The 26,498-nt window shown below is 40.4% G+C and overlaps 1 protein-coding gene across 1 annotated transcript in view; it reads right to left on the bottom strand.

Moving 5' to 3' along the window:
• The window catches only part of zfhx3b (zinc finger homeobox 3b), a 450,580-nt gene that overhangs the window by 340,091 nt on the left and 83,991 nt on the right, over window positions 1-26,498 (bottom strand). The window contains exon 3 of the mRNA XM_062028101.1: window positions 10,071-10,125. The gene's annotated coding sequence lies outside the window, so the exon portion shown is untranslated. The remainder of the gene's footprint in view (window positions 1-10,070; window positions 10,126-26,498) is intronic.

Genomic DNA, 26,498 nt, shown 5'->3' with positions numbered 1-26,498 from the left:
TGGATGAGTGCCAAACAATAAATTAGCATCTTCATTAGATACATCACATCCCAATTAGTACTCAATTAACAGGTCAGTCAACCTTAACTAATCAAGCAATTAGGCTGCACATGTTGGCAGAAAAGCCAACAAAAGCGCACACGTCCCGTGGGAAAGCGGTAAAACACGACAGAGGAGACACAGAGGGAGTTAGATGCTCCTTCCAGGAAGAGAGGAGAAGGAGGATGAACAGTGGAACACTGAAGAACCTCCCTGACATCACATCCTGTTCTAACACTCACGGTTTGAAGGAAATGAACGACCAAGAGGGGAAGAAAAAAACGTTGTCTCAATCATGATTAGCATTCAGAAGTACAATTTAACTGATCAATTATTCTTATTTTTATAAACACAGCATTTATATATTTAAAGGAGCCATATGTAAGAATTGAATGTCAAATCATCATTAAATGGCCCTGATATGTCAAAAGGCATTAATAAATCATGTTCTTTTCGAATACTTTTATAACTGGTAACAGAAGTTCATGTAGATTTACAGCCCCAAAATCTTGTTGTTTTCATTTTGATGTCCTGCCCTCCACCGTTTTAACCAATTAGAAAGTCCATGAGTGTGTCACAACCAGGTTACGCACCGCCCTCTTCGTCTGGCTACTGCCACTGGTAAAGTTACTAAACATGTCAGACATTAGTAAATCTAAAAAGCGTCATTACGATTCTCAACTTATTCATGACAAAGCCATAAACAAAACCAGGATTTGTACCGGGGATGCCTTTGAGAGATGGAGACGATTGAAGGCGGAGAAGATTTTTTAATCTGACGCCAAATTTGCTAATTTCCTCCTTGATAGGTAAGTCAGGCATTTACGTGTTGTTATTACTTGTAATAAATGGAAATTGACATTTCGTACTTAAACTATATTGTCCATGCAGTTTATTATCTAGTCTAACAAAGCGAGTATGTTCATGCAACAAATGCATAACATGCTAGCCCGGTCAATGGGAGCATACGTACGGGGGGAATATATGCCCGTTAGCCTGTATGTCGATGTGTCATCAAACTGACAGGGCAACATATATTTTCGACAAATAAAACCTATGTGGATATGGGTAGTGTCAGTGTCTATTTCGTTCTCAATATGTTGATACGCTGAGTAAATGGGTTCCAACATTAACACGGCTGTCATCATGGTAATGTGAAACGTATAGAGACAGCCAAATCACTTGATAAAATAATTCCTCATTTGTGTTTGCATATTGTGGACTACATGTACCAAGTTATGTGGCAATCTGAAACATTTGAAACAGTAGCCTATAGGCACACCTTGGTAAAATGTCTCCTCTTCAGTTTTGGGCGTACATTAGGCTGCTAAGCACGCTCTACTTATATTCACCAGTATAACCATTGCTAGCGTTGGTTGTAGTTCGTTTTAGTCTTTGTTTTCTGATAGTACTGACAATTACTGTATTTCAGTCTTACAGCGTAGAACTTTTCACTTGCCATTTGAAGTTTTCTGGCCAGAATTTTACACACGACTCCTTTAATTGACCAATTTTCCATCCATCCATCCATTTTCTATCGCTTATTCCCTTCGGGGTCGCGGGGGGCACTTGATCATATTTATTTTATATACTGTTTGAAAAATACTTTTTTCAGTTTGGTTTTTTGTTCGTTTCAAACAAAATGTGTGAAACAGGTTGACATAGAAATATTAGTCAAAGTGAATGTTATAGATTTTAAGAGCATGTGGATAGACATGCAACTGAAGTCATAAGTTTATTTGTACTTGCTTATGGTTGCCAATCAGCCGTACCTTAAAAAATGGCATTGTCTCGTATTTAGAATCAAAAGTACACATCCCGTATGTAATGTTCTTGCATTTGGGACTGCAGAAATAATGGGAGTTGATTCCTTGAAATCGTAACTTTCAATACTCGCGCATCGGCGGCATATCATAACTGGCATACAGACATAGTAGTCACCTCCGCTCCGCTGCTTCCTGTCTCGCAACGGGACTTCAAAATAAAATACCTTACGTTCGGGTGAACATCACATTTGCCCTTTTTTTTTTCCTTTTTTTTTTTTAAACAAAAGATGCGTGCCTTTAGCTTTTATCAAATGGCACTCATATGCAAATACGACAGCCTGTATTCAAAGAAAATGTCATCTGTGAACATTAAAGTTATTTTTACTGAACATTGTGCTTACTTGAAAAAATATTAAATGTAAATAGTAAACAGTAAATGGTCAATGTAGTATTTGACGTAAATTGTCACTCGTATAGTTAAACACAAAATCAAAACATTGCTCACATGACCAATAATTATTACACCGACTCAATGAGCGATCAGATTCTAGTCACCGTAGTCCTTTAAATAAGTAGGTGGACGTTTATTGTCTCTTGATGGATACCGGGATGCAGCAGTAGATAAAGTGCTGTCCTGGTGCTGTGTAGAGACCTTTTCAAGTTCAGGTGTAATCCTTTTGAAGAAGGATGCATTCCTGACAATAGAGTGTCCATTCCTGGGGGCTGTGACCATAGAGCCCTTCACGTTGGTCACTTTGTAAGGTTTGGTGTTGTAAGGAGTTGACAGTTTGTTGTGCTTGGGCTGGTGGTGTAGTACAGTGTCACCAGGAATGAGTGAATGAGGTTTTGCATGACGTTTAGCATCTGCAGCGGTTTTCATTTTGGACCTTGCATTGCTGTCTCTTGTTCTCACGTCAGCATCTGAACTGTGTTTAGCAGCGATACAGAAAGAAGGAACTTTTGTGTACATTTTGCGTTGAAACAAAAGTTCAGCTGGTGAACACTCTGTAGTGCTATGAGGCGTAGATCGATATTCACATAGAAAGATGTTAAGTTGTTTCCAAGGAATACCTTCTGTTTGAGCAACACGCAGAGCTTTGCCTAGGGTTCGCATGAATCTTTCAGCTGTGGCGTTCGCTTGAGGCCAAAGGGGTGTTGTTTTGTGATGGTGAAAACCTAGGTAGTCTGCAAACTGTGAGAAAGAGTTACTGTTAAATGGTGGGCCATTGTCAGTCTTTACAACCCTGGGAATGCCAAACATAGAGAACACTTTGTCCATTAATGGAATGACTGTGTTAGCTGATGTTGATCTCACGCTTTCAACAATCGGGTATCTGGAGTAATCATCTACAATAACGAGGAGATACTCTCCAGTGGGAAGTGGTCCATAAAAGTCCGCACTCACACTGTGCCATGGTGCTTCAGGTAGGGGTGACATTTTTAATGGCTCGTTGTGTGTGACTGGTGTAGTAGCTTGACATGCCAGACAGTTACGAACTGCTGCTTCCGCTTTGCGATCAATGTCTCGAAACCATAATTTAGTTCTGAGTAGTGCTTTGGTCTTGACGATGCCCTGGTGTCCTTCATGGGCAAGTTGTATTGCTCTGTCCTGCAAAACAGCCGGAACAACAATCCTAGTGTCTCTCAGTAAGATGTCTGATGTATGCGTTGTTGTTAGCTCACTCCAAACATGTTTAAACTGCTTTAATGTGTCAGCGTATTGTGACTTGTCAGTTAGATGCCAAGTGTTATTCCTGATATGACTTGTGACTTCCTGTAGAATGGAGTCTTTCAGAGTCTCTGTTTTTATCTCTTGCAGTGTCGGTGTGGAGTGATGTGCAAAGAAATTCACATACTCTTCTGCTACTTTACCTACACGAGTGCTTTCGCTGGTTGATGATGGCAGGGGGTGACGAGACATGAAATCAGCTGGGTTGTCGGCACCTTTTCAGTATTCGATTTTGAAGTTGTAAGGTTGAAGCCTGAGTCCCCACCTCTCGATTCGGGCAGGTGGTTTTGACCTTGGGTTATTCCATATGATTTCAAGTGCTTTGTGATCAGTCACAAGTGTGAAAGGATGTCCATAAATGTATAAGTGAAAGTGCTCACAGCTCCACACAATGGCAAGCCCTTCTTTTTCAGTTTGCGAGTATCTCCTTTCTACATCACTGAGAGATCGACTCGCATATGCTATGATATGCTTCATCCCTTTTTCATCATGTTGACACAGGATCGCACCTAATCCCACTGGACTAGCATCCACGATCAGTTCAGTTTGTCTGTTAGGATAGAAGTATGACATTGTGGTGTCACTGGTAAGATTGTCTTTGAGTGCCTGTAATGCATCCCGCTGTGCTTGTCCCCATGTCCACGGTGTGTCTTTCCTGGTCAGGTTGCGCAGTGGCTCTGAGATGGATGAAAAGTCTTTAATGAATCTGGAGCAGTAGTTAGCCATACGTAGCAGGCTTTTGATGTCAGCAGGCGTTGTAGGGTCAGGGGCATGTTGAACAGCTGCGACCTTTTTTGGATCACCTGAGACACCGTCTGCGGAAAAGATGAAACCAAAGAATTCTAGTCTTCTCTTGTTGAATTCACATTTTTCATGATTCAAAGTGAGCCCAGTCTCTTTGAGTCTTGTAAATAGGGCCCGAAGGTTATTGTCATGTTCTGTTTGGTTTGTGCCAAACACAATGATATCATCACTGAGGTTTTTGACTCCTTGTAGTCCTTGTAAGGACTGTTGAATTGCATTTTGAAACACTTCTGCTGCAGAGGAAATGCCAAAACTTAGGCGTTTGTACCGTCTCAGGCCAAGATGAGTAGTGAACGTTGTTATGTATCGGCTGTCCGGGTGTAGCTCCAGTTGATGGTATCCAGCTCTAAGATCCAGTTTGGAGAACACAGTTGCACCATTTAACTCATGAATCACATCATCAATGGTCGGAGTGATATGACGTTCTCTTTCAATGGCTGTGTTTGCTTGTCTCATGTCGACACAAAGCCTTACTTAGTCAGGATCTTTTGGTTTGGGAGGTGTCACTATGGGTGAAACCCACGGTGTCGGTCCAGTGATTTCTTCAATGATATCATCTGCTTCAAGCTTGTGAAGTTCATCCTCCACTTTCTGACGTAGGTGAAAAGGAACACGTCTGTGAGGTTGACAGGTAGGCTTAATGTCAGTAGTTATGTGCAGTTTTACTTGGAAGTTTTGGAGTTTGCCGATCCCTTTGAATAACTCTGGATGGTTTTCAACCAACTCATCTGCTACTGAGCGTGGTATTTGGCCTGTTACTGTTGTAACAATGTGGATCAGTCCTAAGTCTTTGGATGTTTCATAGCTCAAGATGTTAAATCCATCACCTTTGATAACAAAGACTGTGCATGTTGCTTTTTTGTTGTATTTTTCCACACAGCATTCAAACTCACCGCACACTGGAAGAGATTTTGTTGATCGGTATGGGTAGATCTTAACATCGGTTGGGTATAGTGTGGGATGTGGCATCAGTTCGTTATAAGTGGCTTCACTTATGCAGTTGACTGTAGCCCCGGAGTCAAGTAGGACATGTATCTGGGTGTCATTCATTGTGACCTTGGTTTGTGGAAGCTTTTCAGGTTTAGCAGCATTAACTACATAAACATAAGCTTCATCGCTGCTAGATGTGTGTCCTGTTTTCTCACCTGAGGCACTGTCAGTCATCTCAATCAATCAATCAATCAATGTTTATTTATATAGCCCTAAATCACAAGTGTCTCAAAGGGCTGTACAAGCCACAACGACATCCTCGGTACAGAGCCCACATACGGGCAAGGAAAACTCACCCCAGTGGGACGTCAATGTGAATGACTATGAGAAACCTTGGAGAGGACCGCATATGATGCACACTTTTAGATGTTTGTTGAGTTTTCCTGTATGGCTGTTTATAGTTGATCTCTTTAGCTTTTGATCGGCATTGTTGTGCAAAATGATTTAGTTTTCCACATGCTCTGCATTGTTTGTCCTTGGCTGGGCATTCATTTTCATGAGGGTAGTTACCTCCACAGTTTCTGCAGCGGTTGTTGGGTTGCTTCTTTATTGACTAGGTGCTTTTGTTTGGGGTTCTATGTGTAGTTTTGTGATATACTTTGTTTACTGTTGCTGCATTGCCACTTTCCATGCCTGATGCTTGCATTTCAGACAGTTCACAGGTGCGCCCATGGTTCAGAATGTCTTCTAAGTCTGCTCAGGTTCTCTTAGTGCTTTTCTGCGCAGTCTTGATGATGTGCAGCTTTGTATTATTTGTGTTTTGATCTCTGCATTAATGTCTGCAAACTCACAGTTTTTTGCTAGCATCCTCAGTCTGGTGTGAAAGGTGTCCAGGTTTTCTCCAGGCTCCTGCACCGATTTTCTGAAGAGATACACTTGGTATTGGATGTTTTTCTTGGGTGTGAAATATGCTGATAATTTCTGTTTTACATCGGCATATTTGTCTCCATCAGCTGCGAAGGTGTCGTAAATATCATGCACTCTCTCTCCGGCAACGTGCAGTAACAGTGCTTTCAATCTGGCGTCGCCATTAACATTCATTGCTATGGTGTAGTTTTCAAACCTTTGCAGCCATTTAGTCCAGCGAGGCCCAACGGAACCAGGTTCGGTCTCCGTATCAAACGGTGGAAGCGGAGAAGTGTGTTCAGCCATGCTTGCCGGTGCGTCACGTTTCTTGCCTTGCTCCGATTAGCTGTTTTGATTAGCTTAGCTTCTGCTGTGGGCTAACTAGTTTCGCCGCTTTCCCTCCTCTCCTCGGAGAGAAACAGTTGTCTTACTTGCACTGTCCTCGTCTTTATCCTTGTCGCCAATGTAATGTTCTTGCATTTGGGACTGCAGAAATAATGAGAGTTGATTCCTTGAACTCGTAACTTTTAATACTCGCGCATCGGCGGCATATCATAACTGGCATACAGACATAGTCATGTAGTCCCCTCCGCTCCGCTGCTTCCTGTCTCGCAACGGGACTTCAAAATAAAATACCTTACGTTCGGGTGAACATCAGACCGTATTGAGCCTAAAATGGATGACTTTTGTCCCGAATAGTTTAAAAAATGTGAATGGAATTACTGAATAATTTTACTGATACCAAGCCCTTTCCTGCTATGTTACCAGTGAGAACACAAAATAGCAGAACTCGATGTTTTTTTCTGCTAATCCGTGGTGTTGTGATAGTACATAATTGTGCCTTTTGTAGTAGAGAATGCGGGTTTGAATCCCAACCATGGTTGCAACAGGAAGTGCAGCCCGTGTAAACATTGAGCTAAATCACCGTGCAATTATGTCTCTTTTATTTTGCGCTAACAAATACATAAATGACCAATTTGCCTGCAATGTATTCGTCCATCCATCCATTTTTTACCGTTTGGAGCCAATCTCAGCTACAATCGGGCGGAAGGCGGGGTACACCCTGGACAAGTCGCCACCTCATCACAGGGCCAACACAGATAGACAGACAACATTCACACTCACATTCACACACTAGGGCCAATTTAGTGTTGCCAATCAACCTATCCCCAGGTGCATGTCTTTGGAGGTGGGAGGAAGCCGGAGTACCCGGAGGGAACCCACGCAGTCATATTACTCAAAAATATGTCTCTATTTAAAGTCTAGTTTGAGTCAAAAAGTTTAGCAAACCTATAGTGCTTATATTCCTGGGCATACATGTTATATTCATTTTGAGGCAATAATAATTTCTTGGAACCATTTTTTTAAATATATACTGTACCTTGAATGATTTTTAAAAAAGCAATACTGTGACCATAACAGACCATTGGTCGTTCCAATTAGTGCTGAAAATATAATTATGTGATGCTGCCAAGCAAGAAAGACCAGCTGCAGTCAACCTGGCTTGGCCTTGTCACGTTAAGGGAATCTAAGGCACCAAATATGAAAAGATTTCAAAGTCATTCAAAGTTTATGTACATAGCCGCTAATCACAAATGCCTCAAAGAGCTGCACAAACCACGACGACATCAGGGCAAGATGACAATGTATATATTTGAGTACGTATGTACAATTGTTTTATTTAAAGTTCTAATTCAAACCTTTACACTAAGTCCTTGTTTATTAAAAATCACTAAAGATGTTCAAAGTATTGTAGCCTGCTTTGCAACACCTTTTTATAGATTCGGGGTCTCAAAATCAGCTCATATTTTGTGACCCTCTACTCATAATTTTGTGTATTTGTTGCTTGCACATCCTGGGCTGAGGCTGAGCTGAACTACAACAATGGTGCAGATACAAAAACGACAGCACAACATACACACATATGGCAACACAAAGAGCAACTTTCAAAAAGCAAGCGGAAGTGTCCCTGACCATCTCCCGGGAACTCAATAGTGCCAAACTATAAAAATATTTACATACACTTTTACACGGAGAATGATTTAAGGCCTACCAAGGTTGAGGGTCACTATAGCAGCTAGCTGCTGGTAGAAGTAGTCAACAAATGTAGTCGCATGGTTAAAACTTGACTCTAAATTCTTTGACCCCCACAAAATTGAGACACCTGTTTTTTGAGTCGTTGTTATTCTCTGTAGTAGCAGTAGTTGCCTTGAGTGTGTTTTACATGCTTGTCATGTGTTGTGCTGTCAATTGAGTGCGTACCATGAGTTAAGTTAGTGTCACGTGTAATGACCTTGCTGCCCGTTCCATTGTGTTGTCCAGCAAACTTAAAAACACCACAGTTTAATTATTCCTCCAAGAGAAAAATGATAATTAAAGGGGATCTGCATATTTTGGGGAATTTTTTATATCATTCACAATTCTTATGTGAGACAAGAAAACAATATGTATTTATTTTCTTATGCATTCTAAATCGTAACTAAATGATAGCAAGAGTCAACTAACAATGCATGTAATGGTGATTAAATTTTTCCGCCTATGAAATGCTATAAAAAAACTATCAAAAGCCTCCATCGATGTTTTATATACATGTTGTAAGTATACATGTGATGTAGTAACAAGCACATTCATAATAACATTTCATATTTATGTATTTTGGTCCTTTTAAGCATTGCCAGAACATTTTGGCGGCACATTGATTTCACTGAGCGTAAAACAATGTTCAGTATTTCCAATACCAACAACAACCTACAAATCATGACAAACTTTGTGAAAGCGAACAAGGACAACTTTGGGAAAAACAATGATCCAGAACCTTACCTTTTAGAGCTTGAATATACAGAGGATGGTTGAGCTAGAAGCTTTAGACGCTGAGTGATAAGCAGATCTAGTTATAGTGAAACACAAAGTATCATGTAGCAGTATTGCTAAGAGTTAAACAAGGAATATAAACTATAAACTTAATAAAACAATCACTTACTGTACAATGTAGGCTCTCACTGGGATGTTAACTGATGGGATGTTTATATCTTTCAGCACAATACTTGTGTTTCCCATTTAGATGATGAATTAATCATAATCCTCACTCCAAAGAAAATAAAAAGTTGTGGGAAAATGAGCATCTTGTCACGTCTTCCTAGCGATGTCTTCCTAGCGATGTCTTCCTAGCGATGTCTTTGGGTCTATGTTGAATTTCAAAGTTGACCAACGTCTTGGCTTATGGTTTTTGGTCTATGGTTTAAGTTTATTTCAAACATGCTTACAATTACAGCATGTTACATCAACATTTGTAGTTTCTCCTTGCAACATGTCCAAAAAAGAGTAAGAATAGGCAGAGCTTAAACTTCTTGACCACAATTTTCTGATGAAAAAAAAAATTAGCACAAACTTTTACCAACTTAGAGGCGATGCAGCAGCTCAGTATGTCAATAGCTGCGTACGCTCTCTGTGATCATAAACATAGTTCCTTTGCGTCAGCTCTTACAATAACAATGTCGCTAATACTTGATTAATATACAGACATGTAAAGGAAGTATTGTTGGCGGTTTTGGATGTTTTTTAGAGGGCTTTTTGGGTGGAATAGATGACTCCCATTAATTATATTGTTAGCTGTCGAGTGCCAGTAGTATTTAATCATTTTGACAGCATATAAACAGACATGTGTTCTTGTCTCACATCGGGATTGTGAATGAAAGGCAAAATACAAAATAAAAAAACTTTAAAATATATAATTGAAGACCACAAATTAATAGGACTTTCTGTATGTAATCTTCTGACCACAAATGTACAGTGCATACAAGGTGCACCGATGCCCATTTTGCAGGACCAATATTAAATCTTTGTTTTTCTATGTCCCTTTAAATTCTTGTGTGAGTCTGCAACTGAGCTACACGTACCTTTTGTCACAGTAGTTTGTAGGCTGTTCAAACACCTCCCTCACAGACAGGCAGCCTGTGTCAGAAACAAACAGAATTTTAAAAGACAGCACAGGACAGGACAGGGTGGCACATTTTCAACAATTCCAAGAGGAGACATCCTGTGTGATGTAAGGGTCATGGTAGCCTTCTTACGTTATACTAACCAGGGCTTCTTTTTGGTCTCTAATATCTAAAGGTCTCAGGTCTTATGGTGCACACCGGAGAAAGCATTAATGTAAAGCAAATGTCAGAACAACCCGGTCTAATTGTGTCATTACTAATTCATGTGTATTAATGCAGTGATGTAAGATGGTGCTAGAAGAGGACCAGGCCTGTCTGGAGTCGTCATGTAAGGCTAATTCTTGGCTGATGAGGTTTGCAGGCAACATGTGCTGCATATGGCGGGTGTGGGGCATCTGGCGCATGCAGTGACAGTGCCAAGTGGTGTGTGAGTTAAACATGAAGGCAGAGGGGGTGACGGATGGTGCTGGTGTCTCCTCTTGGCCCGGTGCCAGCCCCCACCATCCCCTCACCCATGGTCCCCAGTGCCCCAGCCCCTCGCTACTCCAGAGCCTCTGGGCAAGTGTCCTGTTATTGTTTTCACTAGTAAGCAATTAGCAGCACTTAAGATTTATTTAGTCATGCTCTAATGTGCGCTGATTAGCTTGGGGCCCAAACAAGCCCCCTTCATCCCGTCACCATGTCGCCCGCATCAGCAGCAGCAGCAGCAGCAGGCTGTGAGGGAATGCGAGGGAGGTTAGGGGAGGAGTTTGAGGTGGAGCAGAGCGAGAAGGATTACATGAGCACTAGTGCATCAGCACTTTTATAAGAGATCTTTAGGGGCCTGTTGGCCGAACACACAGCAAGAGGAAAGGGCAAATACAGCCCAGTTACACTTTTATAGAATGCTTTGTGCAAAAACACCCTTGACACCCTCCTGGTCCTGGCAGCTTCGTTTGTCATTTGACCCAAGGGGCGCCAGTGGCCGGTCACATGACCACTGGGAGTGACCTTCCAGGGCAGCTTGAAGCCCCTCCCACAAACTGGGCCGCTCTCTGCAAGAGGTTGTTTGGGTGACTGCATAATGTGTGATGCGCATGGCCCTCGGGGTGCCATAAAAGAAGAAAAAAAGATGCACAAGAAACCAGGTCAAAGAGATTATTCAAGCAAAGAAATGAAAGACAGAGAAAATGATAAATGAGCTCATGTTGTTTGTATGTACTGTAATGCTTTAGGGGATTTCCACACAATATCCACTAATATGAATTATTTTTATGTCATAGATTTGTTATAGGTGTCACTGGGTCCTTTATTAAGACAGAGGGATTTTGTGATTTGAGTTGCATTAGTTTGGGCTTTGTTTAGGCCTTCAGCAATGTACTATTTTCTTTGCTTATACACTGCAAGTTTGTTTCTTCTCTAAGCTTTTTACACCAACTGACATCGGCCAAGAAACTGTGTCATTTACAATGTGATGCTCAAAACATTTAAACACACTATAAGTGGGTTTCTAAAATATATCTCTGATCAATTGAGTATTTTTCTGACTTCTAAATGTTACAATGTTGGATACTCGTGTTAAACAATGCCAAAGCATCATATCATAAGGATAATGCATTTTGGCGTAATCTTACATTACACAGTTTTAGCTGCTTCTGTTTGCGGGGATTTTCAGTCTGCTTACATTGTGATGTCAGAGCGAGGTGGATGTACTTATTTGGACATTAAGTCAAGCTCCACTCTCTGTGCTTCAGGCTATGAGAAAACACAGGATAAAGTATTATTTTCATCTAATCGTGGCATGCGCTTGATAACACCGACGTGCGGCATGCAGTTACATAAATTCTGATAATAAGCCTCTGTTTTTTATGCAGTCTATATCGATCGGCGAGTGTGCAGGTGTACCTAATGTTGTGATTGGGTGAATCTATATAATATTTATGAGGTTTATTTTCAACCGTATCTGGAAATAAATAGCAGTGACATCAGTCTTCAAGATATGTATTTAACAGTGTATATTTTCATGAGATAAATGATGATACTTTTGGAGAGGGTGTGGCGTGGATTCATTTGCAATCTGGGAACGCCTCCAGGAAGCAAAATGTACGCAACATTTACACCAAAGCATTCCCGATACATATTACAACTAAGTGTTTCAAATGTAGATTATAATCATGGTAACACTGTAGTATGGGTAACACCTATTCACCATTAATTAGGTGCTTTTTAACATGCAAATTAGTAACATATTGGCTCTTAATTAGTCATTATTAAGTACTTATTAAAGGCCTACTGAAAACCACTACTACCGACCACGCAGTCTAAAAGTTTATATATCAATGATGAAATCTTAACATTGCAACACATGCCAATACGGCCGGGTTAACTTATAAAAGTGCAATTTTAAATTTCCCGCCACATTTCCGGTTGAAAACGTCTATGTATGATGACGTATGCGCGTGACGTCAATGGTTGATACGGAAGTATTCGGACCCATTGAATCCAATACAAAAAGCTCTGTTTTCATCACAAAATTCCACAGTATTCTGGATATCTGTGTTGGTGAATCTTTTGCAATTTGTTTAATGAACAATGGAGACTGCAAAGAAGAAAGCTGTAGGTGCGATCAGTGTATTAGCGGCGGACTACAGCAACACAACCAGGAGGACTTTGAGATGGATAGCAGACGCACTACCGTGAGTACAGCTTTGGCTTCCAAACATTTGATCGCTTGCTCGTACGTGCGTGTCTCTATGTGCATGTCACGTATGTAACTTTGGGGAAATATATGTTTCTTGTCGACTCTGATGGCGGCCGGGGTGTCGTCGAAAGCTACAACGCCCGCCGCCTCCGCCGTCCCGTGGCTAAGTTAGCTTCAATGGCGTCGTTAGCAACAGAATTGTTAAGCTTCGCCAAGCTGGAAATTATTAACCGTGTATTTACATGTCCATGGTTTAATAGTATTGTTGATCTTCTGTCTATCCTTCCAGTCAGGGGTTTATTTATTTTGTTTCTATCTGCATTTGAGCCCGATGCTATCACGTTAACTCAGTAGTTAAAGAGCTTCGCCGATGTATTGTCGTGGAGATAAAAGTCATTGTGAATGTCCATTTTGCGTTCTCGACTCTCATTTTCAAGAGGATATAGTATCCGAGGTGGTTTAAAATACAAATCCGTGATCCACAATAGAAAAAGGAGAAAGTGTGGAATCCAATGAACCCTTGTACCTATGTTACGGTCAGAGTGAAAAAAGATACATCCTTCACTGCACGCTAGTCCTTCACTCTCACTTTCCTCATCCACGAATCTTTCATCCTCGCTCAAATTAATGGGGTAATAGTCGCTTTCTCGGTCCGAATCTCTCTCGCTGCATTGTAAACAATGGGAAAATGTGAGGAGTCCTTCCTCCTGTGACGTCACGCTACTTCCGGTATAGGCAAGGCTTTTTTTTATCAGCGACCAAAGTTGCAAACTTTATCGTCGTTGTTCTCTACTAAATCCTTTCAGCAAAAATATGGCAATATCGCGAAATGATCAAGTATGACACATAGAATGGATCTGCTATCCCCATTTAAAAAAAAAAAAAAAAAATTTCAGTAGGCCTTTAATGCCTTATTCTGCATGGCTTTATTATACAACCAGTAAGCCATTAACTAAGAGTCTTCCCTCAATAACCTCAGAATTATTGCTTATTAGTAACCCTAACCCTAACCCTAACCTTTATATGCTCCCCTAGTGTCCAAATAACTCTGAATAAAGTCTTTGTTACTTTAATAAGCAACTAATTAATGGTGAATATGTTCCCAATACTAAAGTCTTACTAAAATTAACCAATAGTTTTTTTAGTGGGGAAAAAACAAAAAAATATTCATCTTCACCGAACCATTGTTTTTCAAACATCAAAAATTAAGCATGAATAACGTGTGCTGTATTACAACTTACAATATCTGCTTGGACCAAAACTGCTTTAAAAAAGAACGCTCAGTGTGCAGATGAAGGTCAAACGCAAGTTCAAGTGCACATTGGCAGCCTATACATATGCATACACAAAAGCCATCAATCCTTGTAGGTTGGAGGACTTTGGAGAAAATTGAACGGCTAAAAAGCAGAGACAGAAAAAAAATTGCTGATGCAAGATATAATCAGGACCATTGTTGTGTGTCGAGTGCTGACGGTTAGATGCACTGTAATCATCACACAACTGCACACCTCCTCACCCAACTATTGCCTAAAATCGCAACGCAGACTTAGAGTCGCGGTGCTGTAAATGAAATATTGCTTTCCATTTTATCTCCAGCAAGGGGGACGGCGAGGGCTCAAAACCAATCAGAATCTCACAGGTTAACCCTTGACCTTTTTCATCTCAATATGATTTGCATTATCTTGCAGAAAATTAGAAGCGTCTCGCTATTGTTCGCAGGCAGAAGCAGGTGGAGGTTATCTCAAGATAAAGGCCCCGGTGTTCGCGACAATTGCATGTCGCGTACAAAATGAGAAACGTTCCTCTGAAAAGTCACGCACATATGTGTAGATGACTCATCTCAGTATTCAGACTGCTGAACCATTTTGTTGTGCACTCAGGACCCTCTGAATGCATTTGTATAATGATGTGAGTACTGAACAAATCACCACCTTAAAAGACACTCTGAAACCCAAGTTTGAAAATAACGGGCAGGTTCTTTCGATTCTGTTGGGCTACATAGGCAACTGGCTCATCGCAGGCTATTTCACAGACAGCGGTGAGAAGGACGATCGTATTCTACAAAGCCAATAGGGATGCACGTGAATGGAGCCAATAGGAAGCTGGAGTGACATGGCAGCATAATGCAGTGCAGAACATCGGAACACCTGCAAATAATATGTTCTGAGATTTGTTTTGATCACCATTTGTTGATTGGTTAGTTAGCAAGTTTCCTCCAGAACTTTGCAAAAGGTTGCTGCATTGGAAAAACAAGCTATTACATTTTGGTGCGTTTCCAAGGAAAGCGTATCACTTTGTAATTCTAATTGCATCCATTTGAGTCATGATGACATAAATGCTTCAGTCGGCCCCAGTATAAAAATGGCACCACTCGTGCACATTACATCAGTCTCTGTGGATCAGGAAGTAGACACACATAAACACATGCAGACTCTTTTTTATTTGTATTCACACTTCTATTAAGCATGTTTTTTTCTGCCATGTGGAAGTTTATGAAAGATCTTTTAAGAAATAATTGAGTAATGTGTTACTAGCCTGAATACAGCTTCTGTGGCAATATTGAAACATTTGCGCTCATATAGTATTATAATGTGAAACATTCAATAATGTAATTAATGTACCTGGAAAATTATATATAATTAAAATATAATAGTAGTTATTATTACTAAAAACATATTTATTTAAAAGTAATAATAATTGTAGTCCAAAGGGGGAATAAAACATGATTACAAGAGCTGTTTTTGTTTTAACAGACGTGCATTATATCCATTAAAAGAGGTGATACAATTGCAATATTTATTTTCAGTTCTTCTACTTGATTTACATAATGTGCTGACATGCTGGTGACTGTCGCATATTATCAACTACAGTCAGACTATTCAGGTTCTGATTTAGCCAATAAACAAGTACCTACATCAAATTGCCTTTTAGAATGAGCATAGATATTAAAAGTATATACATTCTACAATGAAAAAAATGCACTCACAAGCCAGAGCATCACACACACCTAAACAATGCAATAACTTTGAATATTTAAAGTGATTTTACCCAGATAATAACTCCAAAGTGTCTGAAATGTATTATTTTTATTATCGCATATTGTTTATAAATGTAGCTGTGGTATGCAGTGATTCATTTGTCTGCACTGCATCATCATGACGGTTGCTCATACTTCATCCCTCTCACCTATAGTTGCTAAATACGGTGGGTACATAAATAAAATGATAAATAAAGTAAATTAAACATTAGAAACACTGTCAGAATGATGCAGTGCAGTTCTACACCACTCCAAGCACAAACATCATGTTTAATTTTTAGGAGTCAAAACTGGAGCGGGGGTCCTCACATCTGCGGTCCCTTCCAAGGTTTCCCATTGTTCCCATTGGGTTGAGTTTATTCTTGCCCTAATGTGGGATCCGAGTCGAGGATGTAGTTGTGGCTTGTGCAGCCCTTTGAGACATTTGTGATTCAGGGCTATATAAATAAACTTAGATAATTGATAATACACGTTTTTTAATTACAGCTCTTGGATTAGATCCCATATGCTTGTGTGTATATAATGTGAATGGCAACTAGCATAAATAACTTTTGTAGATTAGACAAGAATGTGCATGTTGACTGTTGATATACAAAAATCCTTTGAAGTAGCAAATACACATGCAAATGTGTTTCTGTATCCAACATGTCAAGAGCGGGCAATACTTCCAAAATAAGTGAATATATTAAAACATTTTTGTTCAGGTTCTACACTTTCAGCAGGCATTATTATCTATTATGCTGCATGTGTAATGTTACAGAGGGTCACAGGCTAGTACTGCTTTAAATGTTATATTTACATGATTGGTTCATTTTCTCCATTTCCTGTTCATTGTGCAGCAGGCTCCATTGTCTGAGGCTAGATTCTGCCGGGCCCTCAGAGGGGACATCCCCAGGGAGCACTGCATCTTTTATTAATCAGGGGCGCTGCGCCACAGTCCTGCTTATCTAATTTAGCAGCCCGCCTCAGCTTCAACTATGTTGGGCTTGGCCTGGAAAGAAGGCGTTGGGGTGCGGGGTGCAGTAGGTCGGAGATAGGATGGGGGTTGGGGTGCATCCTTCATATTTCCCCCCCCCCTGCATATTGTGCGTGATGCTCGGGTATGGTGGGGGTTGCGACAGGGGCTCGCCACTTATCAGACACCTCGTCACCAAGTTTTAGGACCGAATCACAATACAGCAAATTACCTTCTGCTGACAAGGAAAAATGAGCAGTGGCCTCATGTGGAAAAAAAATAGGATTGTCAGGAAGAGGTGACACATTGATTGCTTAGTATGCGCATCCAGCAGGCTGAGGTTCATAGGTAACCTCCCTATATAAATGTAGAAGAGCTACATACGATGGTGAGGTAGAAGCTGTAAAATTGAAACGCCATGTTAGATTGAAGACCCCTTTGTTAGGCTTAGGCCGCCATATTGTAGAAAAGCATGGTTGTCTGTGAACCCACAAATAAAGAGCAGGCAATTTAGAGTCCAGTTCATATGCACTGATAGTAAACTGAATATGCGCATCCCCCCGCACCCCCCTACTCTCTCTTTCTCATCTGTGTCATAGCGCAGATGAATCAGTGTCGCCGGTGTTGAGAGCACTTACTGTCAACCCTGGCGCCCTGGGCTATGGCACTGATGGACACAAACTATAAAATATCAGCCCCCTGGGGAGACATCGCTCAAGCGCTGGCCACAGCCCTGAGGGGGTGTGATCTGGTCAGTGTGCCCGTGTTTATGTGAGTGTGCTGGGAGAGCAATAAGGTGATGTGTTTCGTCCGCGGGGTCTGTTGTTATCCCGTGAGAATGGTCATGTGTGTCCACTCATGTGGAGCATTTGCATTAAGAACAAGAGCACTTAGAGGAGCGCAAAGAACAATGCCAGATAGTGGTGGAGTCTATACCCCCCCACACAAATATTGTGGATATACTCTACATTGGGAAAAAAAAACTGGACTGAAATGTTTAAAGGGGAACTGCACCTCTTTTGGGAATTTTGCCTATCGTTCACAATCATTATGAAAGACGGATGGATTTTTTAAAATGCATTCTAAATATTAAATACATTTGATCAAAAGTCTGCTTACAATGAAGCCAATGGGAATCGTTAATTTCTGCCTATAGAGCCCCTAAAAAAAACATCTAAACATCTCCAATAGGGTTTTATATACATAATGTAAATATATAGGTAACGCATCACAACGTTTGCTTCTTTTTTTTTCATCACTGATTTCTGCTCACTGCAGACTTTATAAGAGCCAACAAACGTAATAAAACATCACTTACTTTACAAGATCTGATGTCATTAGGATTCCGACTGCTTGGATGTTCATCCATCCATCCATCCATTTCCTACCGCTTGTCCCTTACAGGGTCGCGGGGGCTGCTGGAGCCTATCCCAGCTGCATTCGGGCAGTAGGCGGGGTACACCCTGGACAAGTCGCCACCTCACCACAGGGCCAACACAGATAGACAGACAACATTCACACTCACATTTACACACTAGGGACCATTTAGTGTTGCCAATCAACCTATCCCCAGGTGCATGTCTTTGGAGGTGGGAACCCGGAGGGAACCCACGCAGTCACAGGGAGAACATGCAAACTCCAACTGAAACACCCCGAATCCGGGTATCGAACCCAGGACCTTTGTATTGTGAGGAACACCTGTTCCACCGTGCTGCCCGCTTGGATGTTCATATATTCCCATTTAGATGAAAAATGTCTCAAAATCCTTGTGTAGAAATGGGGTGAAGGGGCAGCAGGAACAAGCCCTTTTTTGTGGTTCTCGCCAGGTACAGGTCCTAAATGGCTGTCAAAGTGTCCCAACTTGTCGGATTATCTACTTAAGCTATCTACTCTTCAGGTGAGACACATGATTTATGATCTACAATAAACTTACAGGGAGCAGGGAAGCGAGGAAACAGCAGACCAATCGATGATGTAAACATAGGCACACATGGCAGTGATCACGTCGCCGCCATAAATAGTTCGCCTGCGTTAGCGCTTATAATAACAATATATCCCATTGCCCCCTGCTGTAAGTGGACTTTTATTTTGTGTATTTAATATTTGGAATGCATTAAAAAAAATCCATCCGTTTTTTATAATTATTGTGAACGATAGGCAAAATTCCCCAAAAAAGTGCAATTCCCCTTTAAGGCGGCACTTGTCCTGTAATTCTGCAATTAACAAAAGTTATTTAAAAAAAAAGAAGTAATTTCAGTCATTTGCGGTCAAGTTTATTCATGTAGGCGCCCCCTATGGGTTGCGTTAAAAATGCTTTGGAAGACATGCTAGGATACATGTAATACAAATTATGGATGTCCCGATCCCGTATTCATATCAGTCCGATATCAGCAAAAAAAAAACAGGTTTTGGATTGCAATATATTCGTTTGCATCTAAAATGTCTGACATAAGCACTATAACACAAGCAGTAGTGCAGTATATTGGACAGCCAGTTAACATCTAAATGTCTGCACAAGTTTGGTCTTATATTGAATTTTATTTGAGTCTTTTACAAAAGATAAGCATGGTAGCCCATTGGCTACTAGGAGCCAGCAGCTACACAACAGCTAAGCACACCATAACACACAAGCTAAACATATGTAGTAAGTGTCCTTTGTTGAACAATATTGCAACCTAAAACACAACATTTGTCAAGTATCAAATCATTTTAGTTGCATATTGGATAGAAAGTATCCAAGGCGTGTTATAAAGTATTAAATAACAAACCTGCCCGCATCATTCAACTTACTGTGTGATGAGCTTAACTTAAAGACTCATTATGGCCATTAAGTGTCACAAGAAATATCACTCCACTTAAATTTAAAGACAGCACAAGTCAATTTCAGATGTGGAAAATAAATTAGATTAGTGATTGTATTACCTACCATTGTTCTCTGTTTGACTCATTTTACTTGATCAAGCATTTTCTAACATCGAACACTACTAAGTATGTATGATGTAATAGAGAATCAATAATCTGCCACATTATTTGCAGGCACATACAGTATAGTGCACATACATAAAGTGCACTCAAATATATTCAAACAATATTAGTAAGCAGGTTTTAAGAATGTTCACAAATACATTTATACTCAGCTAAACATTGTTTACTGACAAATGAGGGAGCATTTTAAAGAAGTCCTACATATGCACCCTTATCTGATCTACACCAAAGAAATGAGATAATTAATTGTCATTTCCATTCCACAGCGCTGTTAACATCCCATAGAGTCCTGTTGACAAATTCCATGAGCCTCGATATAAGCCCAGACAAAAACAACAACAAACAAAGAATGTAAGTGGATGAGAAAACCTTAGTGAGATCAATCAATACAATCAATGGCTCTGTCTGTCATGTCCCATTTCAGCTGTTCAGTTTTATAACCTCCTCCTGAACAACTAGTCCGGATGTGTTAAAAATGGAACTAATCGATCAGGGGTCTTCAACGTTTTCCATGCCAAGGACCCCCAGACTAAAGTAGAGAGGGAGCTGGGACCGCCTAGTTCAGGGGTCGGCAACCCAAAATGTTGAAAGAGCCATATTGGACCACAAATACAAAAACAAATCTGTCTGGAGCCGCAAAAAAATTAAAAGCCATACTATATACAGATAGTGTGAGATATACATTGAATTAAGAGGACTTAAAGGAAACTAAATGAGCTCAAATATACCTACAAATGAGGCATAATGATGCAATATGTACATATACATGTAGCTAGCCTAAATAGCATGTTAGCGTCGATTAGCTTGCAGTCATGCAGTGACCAAATATGTCTGATTAGCACTCCACACAAGTCAATAACATCAATAAAACTCACCTTTGTGCATTCATGCACAACGTTAAAAGTTTGGTGGACAAAATGAGACAGAAAAAGAAGTGGCATAAAACTAGGCTGACCATACGTCCTCTTTTCCCCGGACATGTCCTCTTTTGCGGGGATGTCCGGAGTGTCCGGGCGGGGTTTTTTAAATGCCTCAAATGTCCGGCATTTTGAGTTAGGGTTGCGTGTACCGGGTATTTTCAATGTACGTCCAGAGTTAAGAAGGGGTTAAACAAAACAAAGCGTGGAGGTTATTAAGCCGAGTTGGTAAGTGAATCTGTTTGCTAATAGTAGCTGCTAGCCGTACCCATGTATTGTCTATAGGCGGTTAGCATCGGCTTTTAATCCCGTTTCCTCCAATGTTTCTGATCCCATTGAATTTATATTTATTTCGAGTCTTTATTTTGGGTACTTACATATGGTGACTGAGTGTTGTGGCGTTTAAAGGCCATGTGCACTTTTTATGCTACGGTAAAGACAATGAATGAACACTGTTACACCCGTCATAGTGACGTCACTGTTATTGTTAATGTTACACCCGTCATAGTGACGTCACTGTTATTTTCTATTGTTTAATATTGTTAATGTTACACCCGTCATAGTGACATCACTGTTATTTTCTATTGTTTAATATTGTTCATGTTGCACCCGTCATAGTGACAACACTGTGTACTGTCGTGTTTGTAATGTTGTACACATATGGGATGGTTTAATATTGTTAATGTTAGCAGTATTATTGCTAATAATGATAATAATAAGTGTAACTTATTTATTGAAGGTCGAACAATAGATGACTTAATGCTGATGTTTATGTGCGCACATTGATTGAACTCCGGGTCCTGTGTTTACGTAGGCCAGGTCCCTAAGTCTTGGATGGCGAGCTGTAGATAGGCCTTGAGCCTGAGCCCAAGGATCTCCACCTCTCAACCCCTGAACTCCACCTGCTCTGGTCGGGCCGGTAGGCGGCTTATAGCCGAACCCCTTGCCTCGCATCTCATTACTCTGCAGCCCTTTGCACTACCTCATACACACCCTGCCCATAAACTGAACTGTCCCTACAAACTGCCATATCCACAACCCCAACCCTGGGACCCCAGTTTGAAAATTCCTAGCGCCAACACTGCTGTCAACAGAGGAGAAAAATGCTTTATTTAAATAAATATATTATTTATAAAGCAAGTTCGAATATCATTGGCAAATGTTCACCTAGTCCCCGCCTTGGCACGCATATATGTCCTCTTTTTAGGATTTCAGAATATGGTCAGCCTACATAAAACACGTCCTAGAAAGACGGAGAAAGTTGTACAAACTACGGTGAGTTCAAGGACCGCCAAAATTAGTAGGACAAAACGGCGCTCGCCAAATACTCAAATCAGTGAAGCATGTTTAATATAAACAGTGTGCTTTCTAACAATTAGGGAGGTTTGTGTCATGTTTGTCCTCCTACAGAAACCATATTAACACAAAAAATATGTTTTTTCCCCCTCACCCCCTCATCTTTTTCCATTTTTCATACATTTTTGAAAAAGCTCCAGAGAGCCACTGGGGCGGCGCTGAAGAGCCGCATGCGGCTCTAGAGCCGCGGGTTGCCGATCCCCGGCCTAGTTATATGTATAGCTTGTATAAAACTGTGTTTTAAATTAAACTGGTTGTAGCGTTGTCTCGGTACCAATATTTTGGTACCAGTACCGGTACCAAAATATGTTTTGATACTTTTTGATACTTTTCTAAATAAAGGGGACCACAAAAAATGACATTATTGGCTTCATTTTAACAAAAAATCTTAGGGTACATTAAACATATATATACTTTAGTAGCACCGGTATATTGTACAACCCTATCCTAAAGGTAGCTTGTTATAGTGCAATACTGGTGAATACAGGTGGTGGTCCACAGGTTATAAAAAAGTTCCAATCTCAGATAGTGATATCGTCACATCACACATTGCAACTGTCAAGCGCTTCAAAGCCAACTACTCGAGTTTCACAATCAAACGTCCTGCCTGACTGCAGTTAACTGAATAATAATATGAATAAATATAAAATGGTAATCCTTGTGTTTGATTTACAGTTGGGCTTAACGTCTTAAACCCCTGTTGTTGTCCTTTAGGTGTTCCTACCTTCTTAAAATATTGTCCCAGCTAGTCACGGAAGGATAACCTTTTCTTCTCCTGCCAGAACTTGTAACAGCACATAATCAAAGACCACTCATAGTTTTCATAAACATTAATTACATATCTGGTTTTAATGAGGGTCAAGAAGTTGCCATGTAATAGGTAACAAATGTGCGGCTAATATTGGTGTCATCTTCTCTGAGCTGTTTATGATGTTTATTTTCACTTCCGTGTCACTGCATAGTGAAGTCCTTAAAAGTAACTAAAAAGTGGTGTTATTGTAATCTCTTCAGTGCAGTGTTCCAAACAGTGAGCATACATAGCAGCGTTGCACACCCAGACGTGAGGCGCACACAAGCAACCGTGTCCTGCAACTAGTTCTGAGCAAATCTTGTGTTCAATGATTCTGTTTACTACACTGTTAGATTAATGTTGTTGTGTATTTAAAAACATTTGAATTTGTGGGAAAAAAAAAAAATACAGTGTATATATATATATATATATATATATATATACACAATTATATATGAAAAAAAAAGGCAGCCAAGCATTTCACGTTAACATGTAGAGCAGGGGTGTCCAACTCATTTTAGATCGGGGGCCACGTAAAGAAAAATCTACTCCCAAGTGGGCCAGACTGGTAAAATCACGGCACGATAACTTCAAAATAAAGACAACTTCAGATGGTTTTCTTTGTTTAAAAATAGAACAAGCACATTCTGAAATTGTACAAATCATAATGTTGTTGTTGTTTACACTTACATGTTGCGGTTAATAGTATTATATCTCTCCGCTCGGGATGGTTCCCGCTGGCCCCACCATGGACTGGACTTTCGCTGATGTGTTGGACTTTCACAATATTATGTCAGACCCACTCGACACCGAGGATGTCGTTGTGGCTTGTACAGCCCTTTGAGACACTTGTGATTTAGGGCTATATAAATAAACATTGATTGATTGATTGATTGATTTGTCATTATTTATATTTTCTGAATACATTATGTGATAATGTTCATCAGTCAAGTCATTGGTGTTAATTTTCAATCTATCAAGATAAAAAAATAATATAAAAATCAAATTACAGTATGTTATTTATGTAGTTTGATCATTTTCCTCGACTGATGTACTAAACATCATGTGGTTTATTTTGTACATATCATATTGTACATATTGTATACATATACATATTGTACATACATCATCTACAAAGATACAAATAATTGCTATTGTGACATCCAGTGGACACATTTAGAACAGCTGTTTCTTTCAGTCAATAATTTCAGGTTCATTTTTATACTTGGCAAACTCAACCCGTGGGCTGGATAAAACCTGTTCGTGGGCCTGATCCGGCCCTCGGGCCGTACGTTTGACACCCCTGATGTAGAGGAATAGAGGAGGGGACATGAAGTCCGTGCCCTCCAAACATCATTCCCTGCAAGGTCACAACAGTGAACATATCCATGCAAGCGCTCAACATATGATCATTATTAAGAACGCACCCAATATACATGGCCTTAAATTTTGTGAGATGCAATATTCTAGAGAGACGAGAGAGGAAGAAAAGTCCATTAACACAAATATAGACGTCTCTAAACATTGCTTACTATTCTTCCAGGTATTGACTATTCAATTACACCGTCTGCAGCTGCTTGATTGGCCTAATATAAGTATATTAGCAAGAATCCTTTGAGATTCAAGGACAAAGACATTGAGATGAACATAACAGTGTGCTACAATAAGACACATGAGCGTCACACCTCAGTCCAAAGATGCCCGTACAAAAGAAATGCTGAATTAAGTATCAAGTAAAGGGGAATTGCACTTTTTTTTTTTAAATGTGCCTATCATTCACAATGATAACACAATCACACATGTGTTTTTCTTTTTTTAATGCAATCTAACTGGTAAATAAATGCAAGCAAAAGTCAGCTTACAATGGAGCCTTGATTGGCAACACTAAATTGTCCCTAGTGTGAATGTTGTCTGTCTATCTGTGTTGGCCCTGCGATGAGGTGGTGACTTGTCCAGGGTGTACCGAATGCAGCTGAGATAGGCTCCAGCACCCCCTGCGACCCCGAAAGGGACAAGGGGTAGAAAATAGATGGATGGATGGATGTTGTATATATTGCGTGTGGAAATAACATCATATTGCAATGGAAATCTAATGGAATATATTGAGACTGTTATTCTATTCTTAAGGTTGATCGACAGCAGCCTGGTTTGTTTGCACTATCCAATTGCTACCAAGAGGCCTTACTGCTGCTGTCCTGTAGGTAAGGCAATCAGATTTGTCCTTAAACAACACATTTTTGACATTACACTATATAAACCACACATGCATAGTGCCCGTATAGACTGTCTTGATAAATACTTCCAATTGAAGGCTGAAGGGGATTGCAGGCCATGAGAGTCACTTGAGTGAAGCACTCCTCTACCAGAGCTGCCAACACACACTAAAATTCATCTATAATTTGTGACGAGTGTAATGCCATCTCCACTTTATGATGATGTGATATTCTTCACCTCTGCCACAGCCATTGAGGCCAAGAGCTGGCAGTCTTATAATGAGGTGCCTTAAGGGTTCAGCTTAGGGGGAAGCGAGACAGAGAGAAGGCGGCCATATGGAAAAGAGCTGATGATCGCTATGCTAACATATCAAATCTATCCGAGACTCCAACATGTTTTGTGAATTTATTATCTCATTAAGACACTGTGTGAGTTATTCAGCTAAAAGGTATTCTTCAACAATGACTTCCGAATAGCGGCCAATCGTGTAACACATGTCATCCGTGTGTCGCTTCCTGAGAAACACCGGGTCAAGACAAAAAAATAGATTCATCAGGAAAAACGGCTGACAGTTGACAGGTTTGTCATCCGAATGCTGAAATACATAACGGTAATGTTAGCGAGGAAAGTCACCAACCCACACTTGAGCAGATGATGGCATTCAGAGCCAAGATAAGGATGCCCACGTCTGAGCAATTAACAAACTTGATGGAGAAATGTTTCCAAGATACTGAAAGCACTTATGTTTATAAAATAATATAGACTATTTCAATTTGAGTTAGAGCACAGAGAATATTGCCTGCTAAAAATTGCACTAGTCTGTCCATGAATGTGGTGGAAACTATTTTTGGTTGAATTTTGTTTTTTGAGGGCTCGTACACTGTATGTCTTGTCGTTGAGTCATTCGTCAACCACATGCAATTTGAATTATATTGTCCATCCATCCATTTTCTACCGCTTGTCCCTTTTGGGGTCGCGGGGGTGCTGGAGCTGGCTTCCTCCCACCTCCAAAGACATGCAACTGGGGATAGGTTGATTGGCAACACTAAATTGGCCCTAGTGTGTGAATGTGAGTGTGAATGTTGTCTGTCTGTCTGTGTTGGCCCCGCGACAAGGTGGCTATTTATCCAGGGTGTACCCCACTTTCCGCCCGAATGCAGCTGGGATAGGCTCCAGCACCCCCCTAGAGGGATAAGCGGTAGAAAATGGATGGATGGATAAAGTAGCACACTATGTTTAAAAATAAAATATTTCTCCCTTAACAGGAGGTAAATCCACCGACAGCAACACACATACACAGGATAATATAACAACTTTTACTTAATAATTTAATATTTTGTTAGGTTTTTTTCCCTTCTTTTCTTCATTTGGTGAACTTGACTGCAAGCCGAAGGATATGAACACGTGACACAACCAGGAAGTGTTGAGATTTGCGAAGGCTAACAAAATTGC

This window comes from Entelurus aequoreus, linkage group LG02 (assembly GCF_033978785.1).
Source record: "Entelurus aequoreus isolate RoL-2023_Sb linkage group LG02, RoL_Eaeq_v1.1, whole genome shotgun sequence".
NCBI lineage: Eukaryota > Metazoa > Chordata > Actinopteri > Syngnathiformes > Syngnathidae > Entelurus > Entelurus aequoreus.
Note: the sequence above shows the minus strand (reverse complement) of the source record. Positions and strands in the feature narration are given on the sequence as shown.